General features: G+C 39.7%; 1 long non-coding RNA gene across 1 annotated transcript in view; it reads left to right on the forward strand.

Annotated features, from left to right (window-relative positions):
- The window catches only part of LOC122893571, a 14,608-nt gene extending 5,498 nt beyond the window's left edge, over positions 1-9,110 (forward strand). The window contains exon 3 of the long non-coding RNA XR_006381653.1: positions 8,794-9,110. This is a non-coding gene — a long non-coding RNA (uncharacterized LOC122893571). The remainder of the gene's footprint in view (positions 1-8,793) is intronic.
- Positions 9,111-10,502: the final 1,392 nt, after the last annotated feature.

Raw genomic sequence — 10,502 nt, forward strand, 5'->3', positions numbered from 1 at the left:
TCCCCCAACTCACTTCTTTTAACAGGGCGTGTCAGAGTGAGGTCTACAGGAGTATAAGACACAGATTTAAGGAGGCCCTCACTCTCAGGGCTCTGCAAGTACACGGTTGGTCCCAACAGGGAGGGCCTCCTTCAATCTGGCTCCCTAGAGCCTTGCTTTGCATACTCTCCTCCCCACCCTGTCTTTCAAAGTCCCCACTAGGCAGCCCCCATTCTAAGTCCCCTTGCTTTGGGATAGGGTGTGAGATATCTAAGAGCTCCTCAGAAGATTCCAATGTATAACCAGGATGGAGAGACACTGCTTTAAGTGAACAAGGGTTGGTGGTGAATTGAATCCAACTAAAAGCCATGAATCAACCTTGACTTCCTCTCTTCCCAGCATGTAAAGTGGGGAAAGATTCTTGCCAAATTCATTTTGGTTCAGTCTGTTCACTATATTATAGGTCACAAAGGGTCCTCTATCCAGTCATCAGATAAAGTACAGGATATCCCGCTGAATTTGAATTTCAGATAAACAACACGTGATTCCAACCCAATAAGGCATCCGATGTGTCCGTTTGCTAGATCTGGGGATCCTCATTTTGAATGACATGTCAAAGTATGTGGACTTGATTGCGGGCAGCATTTCCTAGTTTATATTATAGAACAAAGTTGCAGTGGGTATAATGGGTATCATGCTAAGAAAAAAATTCTGTAGTCAACTAAATTTGTCAAACAGTGGGTTAAACCAAGTTAGCCAGGGGTTTTTTGGCCACAAAACTTCTTGGAGCCTTTAATGTGTAAATGTACACTGTGCCCCTTCTAGCTGGAAAACTAGGAAGTTCTTACATACCTGGGGGACATCTTAAATAACAGATATACAAAAAAACTTAAATGTGGAAAATACTACAGTGAGAGGTGGAGTGCTGCTGAAGGGTTTTAAGCAGGCAAGTGACAGAGACCAGTGATTGAGACAGATAATTCTACTTGGAGAACTATTGATTTTTGAAAGGAACAAGACGGAAATCAAAGGACTGAGACAGAAGGCGTTATTAGTTTGTTAGCGCTGACATAACAAAATACCACAGACTGCTTTCAATGAGAGAAATTTATCTTCTCACATTTCTGGAGGCTAGAAGTCTAAGGTCAAGATGTCAGCAGGGTTGGTTTCTTCTGAAGAATCTCTTTTTGGCTTGTAGATGGCCACGTTCTCCCTCTGCCTTCATGTGGTCTTCCCTCTGTGCATTTTTGTGTCCCAGTCTTCTCTTCTTGAAAGGACACCAGTTATGTTGGATGAGCTAACACTCATAGGACCTCATTTTCCCTCAGTTACTTCTTCGAAGTTTCTATCTCCAAATACACATTTCTGCAGTACTTTGGACTAAGCCTTCAACATAGGAATTTGGGTAGGGAGATACAATTCACCCGTAACAGAAGATATTACAGTAATCCTACTGGATGACAATGCAGTCAGTATTAATTAAGTTGGTGGTGTGGGAATGCAGACAAGGGATTGGATCCTAGAAATATTAGAGGCAGGATTGAAGGGGCAGATGAGTTGATTAGATGTGGTGAATGAGCAAAAGTAAAGCATAGAGTCTAGCAGAGAATAGCACTCAAGTATCTTTGTTTCCATTTCTACTTTTTCCTGAGTCTGGAATAGAATCTTTCATGTAACAAAAATCTACACTCATGCAGTGTTAGTGTTGGACTGAATTCATGTCCAAGATAGAAGCATGAACAACACAGTTATTAAATATTTCCTCCTTATTTCAAAAAATGACTACTAGTTTTTGTATTGGGGTGATTGACTAATCTCTGCATCATCTCTCCCCACCCTTAGAAAAAAAATATTGAGCATTATGGGAATGCCTGGCTTACCTGTGCCAGATTCATTCTGGCTCCACTGAATGGAGTTCTCGTGGTTTCCAAGGAGAACAAAGGCTTCGTGAGGAAAAATGTCTAGGATAGACCAGGCTCCCCTGGAGGCTGAGGTCCTCAGGCCTCTTAAGACACATTGAAGACCAGCCCTAGTCTCTGTCTTCAACCTAAGAGTTAGCCAGAGTAGACGATAACTTCAGAGAATTGAAGACCTGGTCAAATTTTGATCATATGAAAACAATTACTGAGTGGTTTATACAGATGAACAAGTAGCCAAAAGATATTTTTGGGGTGACCTTCAGATCTGAAGGATCTATAGAACTCCACAAAAAAGAAACTCTTGAGATTGCTGGAGTTAGGAACTCCAGGTCCACAGGTCAAGACAAACTCTGAATACCAGCTTCTAAGCTCTTCTGGCCTTATTTGGCCTGGGTACCAAGAACATCAACAACTGGATGTCTGTAGTATGAAGGGGTGTCTTGGTAACACCCTGAAATTCTGCCAGACCTACCACAGGCTAGGACCCATCTTTGCTGAGGTGTACAGAATTCTTGTTGATACAAGTGTTCTTTAAATTAAAAGCAATAAATTCCTTTTGGTTTAACTTTAAAAAAAAATCAGTTGCGGAAACTTGGATTCTTTTCCCTTTGTCTCCTGAGGACTGATGCATTTCTCAGTCTTTGGGTCTTTCTACCTATTAAATAAAAATGCCAACCAATGTGCAGCCACTGCCTGTAATCCTCATCTCTTCTGAGTCTTTAATCTTTCCATGGCTTCTTCCTTTCAGCCTGCACTTTAAGTTTACCTCATTCCAAAGATTTTCCCTTGATCAGTTATCTTGAGCATTAATATTCTGCCTTGTCGTAGAGCTGGAGTCTTGCCCTGCGCTCCTTATTCAAGTAATAGCTACTTGAAAGGCAGGAAGGAGTTCCTCCCTGACTCTCTCTTGGCTTCCAGCATGCATCCTGATGATGGCAAATACTCAGCCTGTTGTCCTGAATCTGATGTAAAGCTTCTACTACTACCTCTTCTCCTTTCAACACTCAATAATTCCTAGTATGCGCCACGGTTGATCTCTTTTCTCCTTAATTTAAATTCATCTCACAACAATTTCAATTCATTTCATGCTCCATTTGTAGTACCTTGTTTGCAAAAATGGTCGAAATCATCCCCTTCCGTGTATTCATGCCCCTTTTGCAATGTAACTTTCCATTTCCTCCCATCAAGGGATAGAATCTATTTTTCCACCCTCTGACCTGCTTTGACCAGTAAATCAGAGCAGAAGTGATGCTGTGCTTAGCCTTCAAGAGACTTGGTGAGTTTCTGTTCTTTCTCTTAGAATTCTGTCCAGCTACCATGTGAACAAGCTTAAGCTATGTGAATGACCACACAACCAAGTCAACTTTGTTGCATCTATTGGCTTTAGCTGACAGCAAGTTAACTTGCAGAAGCAGAGCTCCTTAGCTGACCTGTAGCTGACCATGGATGCATGAAAGATCCCAGAAAGGACCAGAAGAGTATACAGTGGATCCCCCCCAAACTGCTGATTTCCAGAATCATGAGTTATAAATCATTGCTGTTTTGAGCCACTAAGCTTTGGGGTTGTTTGTTCCACAACAATATTTAACTACACACCATCCAAAATGTTCTTCTGAACATTTGAAGAGTGTAATGAACTTCCAGCCAATCAATATGGCTCCACAAGTTTATGCTTTTATACAATTTTGGTGCTCTAAACTCATAGTAATAAGAGATGAAATAGAAATAAAAACTGGATAGCTGGCTCATGGGCAAACATCTCAACAAACTAGAAATTTGTAGTGCTCCAGGAATGAAAGCAAGGAAAGGTCACTGGAAATTTGGTCTCTGCAAAGTAAAGGGAATTCCACTTGAGGCAGAGAATGAAATCATGTTTACTGTTGAAGCCAAGTGTTGGTGGGAGGTAGGTAGTGCCCCCAGTGTCAACAGCTCATGAAGGGAGGCTTAAAAATAATTTCCAAGTATTACCATCCAATCAGGCATTCTCCGCTCACCTCCCCCACCTACTTTGCTAAAACCAGTGGTCAGCTTTTACTCTTCATTTTACCAAGCAGAGTTGATCCTCTCAAACTTTCTTCTTTGCTGTGGGAGGATACAACACTTCCCTGGTTTCCCTTCTACCTCATTGGCCGCTCTTCTCAGTTGTGTTTTTTATTTTTTTCTCAGTTTCACTTTGAATGGTTCCCCCTCATCTTCTTAAACTCTTGATGTTGGAGAATGCTTAGAATCCGTCATCGGTCTTGTTCTTTATCCATCTTCACTCCTTTGGTAACCTTGCACATGTTCCTGGCTTTTAAATATCATCTAGATCCTGGCCACTTCCAATTTAAATTTCCAGCTCAGATCTCTCTTTAAACTCCAGGCCATATATCCAGCAGCCTACTTAATATCTCAATTGGGTTGTCTAGCATAAATCTCAAATTCAGATGAACTCCTAATTTTCCCCTGCCCTACCTGCTCTACCCTCAGTCCACCCCATCTCAAGTAATGGCCACTCTGTCCTTCCATTTCTGAGACCCCACACCTTGATATTTTTTCAACATTATCTTTCAACAACTGTATCAGGAAATAATGTTAATTCTATATTCAACTTTTGTCTAGAATCTGATCATTTCTTATTCAGGATCATGGCTTTTAGCAAACAGTAAGCCTGGGAAAGTGAGAGGACACAGTCTCATGAATGGAAAATGAGTAAAGCTACCTGCTGGCTCATTGCCTAGATCTATAGTATCCCCAATCTCACCAAAAGACAGAAGCCCCACCCACCCACCCCAGCTTCTGAGTCCAGGTGAGACAACTATGAAACTAGTATTTGGGGCAAATGGGAAGAGAAAAAGTAAAAACCTTCCCAAATAAGATTTGGAGACCCCGAAGATCAAAATTCTAAACCCTACCCAAAAAAGTCATGTTAATAAAGTAAGTCAACATATTATTTGTCCTGAATAAAATTATTCTATAGAATAGCCTGAAAAATATTTTTTAAATGAGTGTCTCCAAAGAAATAAAGGACTAGCTTCTGTTTTTTTGTTTGTTTTTTTTTTAAAGCATGAAACAAACTGAGGGTTTTGGAGGGGAGGGGTGCGGGGGGGTTGGGTGAGCCTGGTGGTGGGTATTAAGGAGAGCATGTATTGCATGGAGCATTGGGTGTGATGGATAAACAATGAATCTTGAAAGCCTGAAAAAATAAAATAAAAAGTGTTTTAAAAAGAGCATGATATGAAACACAAATAAGCATAAACAAAATAAGTTATGTAAATATGAAAAATAAGTTATTAGAAATCTTTGATTTAAAAATGATAGTAATTTGAATTTAAAATTCAATCAATAAGATAAGCTCTAGACTGAACATAAAGACATAGAGAATTAAAGAACTGCAAAATAGCACTGAGGAATTTACCCCTACACAGCCAAAGATACAGAGAGAGCAAAGATATGAAAAAAGACAAGGACTATAGTTTAAATAGCTACCACGCATGGCAAATAGGAGTTCTGAAGAAGGAAACGAGGGAAGCAATCTTCGAAGAGGTAAATAGGAGAGACCTTTCCAAGACTGAAAGAAGAGAAGAGTCCTCAAACTCTGTGTCCTAAGATGACTAAAGGAAATTCACGCTTGTCAGACATGCTGAAACAAAACTGCAGGGTGCTAACATTAAAGAGAAGAGCTCAGAAATTTCCAGAGGGGAAATATTATATTATCTACAAAGGAGTGACAACTGCATAACAGAGTTCTTATCAACAATAACAGAGTAAAAAACTCCACTAAAAGAACTATTAAAGGATGTTACTCAGAAGAAGATGGAGTGCAAGGCATAAAATGCAAGAAATAATGATAAAACAGCAATTGATCACATTTATCAGTAAGTCCAGCTAATTATTGACCATGAGGGCATACATATTAAAATATTTTTGGATTTAAAGAAAAAAGGGTACAATTCAAGCTCAACACAGCAATAATAAGATGGGGGAAAGGAATACCATGTTTAATCTCTATTAGGCCTATGCAATAGTAAAGAGAAGGATAGAAATTCTGAATAACTTTGGCTTTTGTTAAAAAAGTTTATGACTAAAATATGTATGCCTAAAAAATTAAAGGGAACCACTATAATCAATAAGTACATTTATACCTATTCAAGCATTCTAAGTATATGGAAATTTTATTAATACAGAAGGCAGAAAAGGAGAAATTTACAAAGCAAAAAAAATTATAGTAAGGAGAAAACCCAAAATAAGAAGACAGAAACTCAAATATACCACACTAGAAATAAAGGGATTAAATTTATCTACAAAATAGTTATCAGAGTAGATTTTTTTTAAAAATCCAGCTATAAACAGACAAATGTAAAGAGAAACCAAATGATGAAAAAGTGTTCATCATCATTAGCCATCAGGGGAATTCAGATCAAAACCACTTTGAGATACCACTTTACACCAGTTAGAATGGCAAAAACCAACAAAGCCAGATACAACAAATATTGGAGAAGTTGTGGAGAAAGTGGAGCTCTCTTACACTGTTGGTGGAAATGCAAATTGGTGCAGCCATTTTGGAAAACAGTGTGGAGATTCTTCAAAAAGTTAAAAATAGAGCTACCCTTTGGCCCAGCAATTGCATTAGTGGGTATTTACCCCAAAGATACAGATGTAGTGAAAAGAAGGGCTGTATGCACTCCAATGTTCATAGCAACAATGTCCACAATAGCCAAACTGGAAAGAGCTGAGGTGTCCTTCAACAGATGAATGGGTATAGAAGATATGATCCATAAATACAATGGAATATTACTCAGCCATCCGAAAGGATGAATACCCAACTTTTGCATCAACATGGATGGGACTGGAGGAGATTATGCTGAGTAATGTAAGTCAAGCAGAGAAAGTCAATTATCATATGGTTTCACTTATTTGTGGAACATAAGGAAAAGCATGAAGACATTAGGAGAGGGAAGGGAAAAATGAAGAGGGGGAAATTGGAGTGGCAGAAAAACCATGAAAGACTATGGATGCCAGGAAACAAATGGAGGGTTTAGAGGGGAGGGAGGTGGAGAGATGGGTGAGCCTGGTGATGGGTATTAAAGAGGGCACGGATTGCAGGGAGGACTGGGTGTTATACACAGACAATGAATCATGGAACCCTACATCAGAAACTAATGATGTGCTGTATGGTGACTAACATAACACAATGAATGAATGAATGAATCAATCAATCAATCAATATCCAGTTATATAGCTCTTGTAGGAGACATAATTAAAACCAAACCAAAAGAGAAACTTTGGATATAATGGAATAAAAAAGCTGTACCATGAAATAACAACAGAAAGAAACAGATACAGCAATAGTTATATCACACTAAATAGAATTTCGGGCAAAAAGTACTACCTAAATTAGAGGAAATAATCCACCAACATGTAGCATTCATGACCCCGTATGCATCTAATAGCATAACTCTGAAAACAACAAAAGTATGGCTGAGAGAAATGTAAAGAGAAACCAACAAATCTATCATCATCGTGTAGATTCCTGAGATCAAAGAAAATGAAAACATCAGGAATGTAAAAGATTTGAAAAACAGGTTTACTAGATATGTAGGAAAAAGTCCTTATGCTCGTTAGACCTAAATTCATATTTATTTAATCTTAACTCTTTTGAAATCACAAAGGATACCTCCACAAATATGAAAAGATTATAGAGACCGTATTCTCTGATTATAGTGCAATGAAATTTGAAGTCAACAATGAAAAGTAGTAAAAAACAGTCACTACAACATATGTTTAGAAACCAGTAATCTACTAAATAACTCATGGGTTAAAAAGGAATTTACAATGGAAATGATAAAATATTTAGAGGTAAATGACAATGAAAGTACCTCATATCCCAACCTGTGGGAGCTTCTCCAAAAAAAAAAGGGGGGGGGATATTTTAGGAATAACTGGCAAAATCTGAATAAGGTCTATCTATATATTAGATAATAGTTTTAAATTTTCTGACTTTGATAGCTATACTGTGTTGTGCTAGGGATATTTTAGGAATATCCTAAAATAGGGATATTTAGGATATTTAGGGATATTTAGATATATCCTAAATATCCCTATTTAGGGATATTTTAGGAATAACTGTTAGGGATATTTTAGGAATAACTGGCAAAATTTGAATAAGGTCTATCTATATATTAGATAATAGTTTTAAATTTTCTGACTTCGATAGCTATACTGTGTTGTGAGCATCTTTGTGCTTAAGAAATAGTCACTGAAATATTTAGGGATAAAAGCATAGAAACTTATTCTCGGATGGATCAGATAATGACAACGATGATAGTGACGATGATATCTATAGAGAAATAACAAAAATGTTATGCAGGAGTGAAGGGTATACAGGTGTTTTTTATACCATTTTTATCGCTTCTAGTCAGTTGGAAGTTTGAATATCAAAGTAAAAATTTAAAAAAAGAAAAAAACCTACATAATGCAGTTAGACTTAAAGGGGATTTTATTTAAAAATTCAAATAGCTCTGTATTTCAAAAGGGGTAGTGCTTTGCCAGACTTAGTTTCCCTTCTGAAGATTCTTGGGTTCACTGATTGAATAAAACAAAAACAACTGTTGTGTGAGAAAACGGCAGGTTCTGCAAATGAGCAGAGGAGACCACAATGCCCGCTGTGTATGAAACAGCATCTCGGGGCTGCCGGCACCATTCGTTAGGAATTGCCTTGGGGATAAACACAGACTAGTGACTAAACAATGATGTCACACAATTGTTTTAAACAAATGAACCAAAAAGGCAATTTGTGCCACATTCCAACTAGGTCATAAAACTTCATTTAAGAAGTTTTGACCCTAGGATTTCCCTAAGCCTTTCCTAATACTTTGTTTTGACTCCTCTCTCCATGGGCTGTAATTCAAAACAGTGCAGCCCAATCTCGTTTTCAGTGTTTCCTGTGAAATCTGGCCCTTTACTTCAGAAGAGTGCTGAAGTGTCAACACATAATCGAGAGATTGTTTCCAGACGCTCAACACTATAGAGAAAGACCCGACAGGGGAAGGGACAAAAACAGAAATGTGGTGAACGCTGTGAGATCATGGGATCACCGAGGAGTAAACGTGAGCCGGGAGGAAGTGAGAAGAGAGAGGAGATGGAAGACCAACGTGTGGTTTCGAGAAGAACCTTAAGACTCGGTTTTGGGGAAAGTCTGCCAGCCCGCACATGTTCACAAGATCTCTCCGCTGCCAGGTAAGCCTTTTTGGTGAATAAGGAGAAAGTTCTAGACCGAGGGCCTTGGGAAGGCTGCAGCGTGGAGAGGCATTACTAGAGATGGAAGAGGAGAATCCAGAGTTCCGATGTATGACGTCACTGGTTTCTCAGTCACTAGACGATGGTGGGCTGGATGGGGCAGGCTACGGGGATTGTTCGGGGACCTTACTCATTTTGCAGCAGGCTCACTTTGCAGGCCTCCTCTCGGACACCCTCTCCCTGACCCGTCAGACCCACAGTCTTGGTCCTGCGATACTTCACCAAGTCAGAGGGACTCTTGGGCCAGCGACACTCATAGCACGTTGGCGGCCAGCAAATGACGCCACTTTTGTTAAGACAGCACAGTTTAGGTTTTTGATCAATTCTTGACCACTCTATTTTATGTCCAACTCTATTTTAATTAAAATGACTTCAGATGATAGAACAAGGGACGGATCCTGGAAATGCACATTTTACCACTGGCAAGTATAGTGGGTCAGGAACTACCTGCAACGTGTATGCTGTGCCCACATACCATCATCTTTTGGGAGATGGCTATTGCTTATGGGGGTTCCAGCGCTGGGCCTAGTTCACCAGACCAGACCTCTGTCACAGCTATTTCCCATCAGAAACCTTTGTACCGCGGATGGATCAAGCTGAGAATTCCTAATCTACCAGAAGTAAGAGCAAGTATCTCTTTCTAACCTTACTTTCTTCCCATTAGCTACTAGGATAAAAGAAGAAAAATCTGACTATCTGAAAATAAATATTTCAAAGGAGCACTCAGTGAAGGTTCTGGTGCAATTTGGGGGGCGGGACATAGAAAGTAGTGCTAGAAGACAGCAATGCTCAAACCTTTCCTATGACTCCACCTTTTATAAAGATGCCTCAAAGGCCAAATCATCACTGCCATCATCATCATCATCACTGAGTCCATCTCCACCCCTCACCCCTGCAAAAGGTTTCACTGAACACCATTTGAAAACCTCCACCTTAAGAAAATGAGGCCCAGAGAAATTGAGTGCCACACCCCAGCATGCTAGCTCATGGGTGACAGGACTGGGACCACGGCCCTTTTGCCCGTGGAAGCATGTGCTCATTACCTGGAAGACACCGCATCCCCAAAAATGGATGGCAGAGACTCCAGTAATTTTCAGTGTAAGAGAGACCCTGTCTGACTCAACACACACACAAAGGTGTTTTCAAGCCCTCCAAGCACATGCAGCCAGGCTAAAACTCTTTGTAGCATTCCTATTAACATGTAGTGGACTGTGTCTCCAGGAACTGGTAGGACTTCTCCTCCAGCCCAACATGAGGTCCGGGCTATCGAGACGGTGTGAGAAAGCGAACAAGCCAGATGTGTATGGTGTGTGTATTCTTAGGAAC

The sequence above is a fragment of the Neovison vison genome, chromosome 13, assembly GCF_020171115.1.
Source record: "Neovison vison isolate M4711 chromosome 13, ASM_NN_V1, whole genome shotgun sequence".
Taxonomy (NCBI): domain Eukaryota; kingdom Metazoa; phylum Chordata; class Mammalia; order Carnivora; family Mustelidae; genus Neogale; species Neogale vison.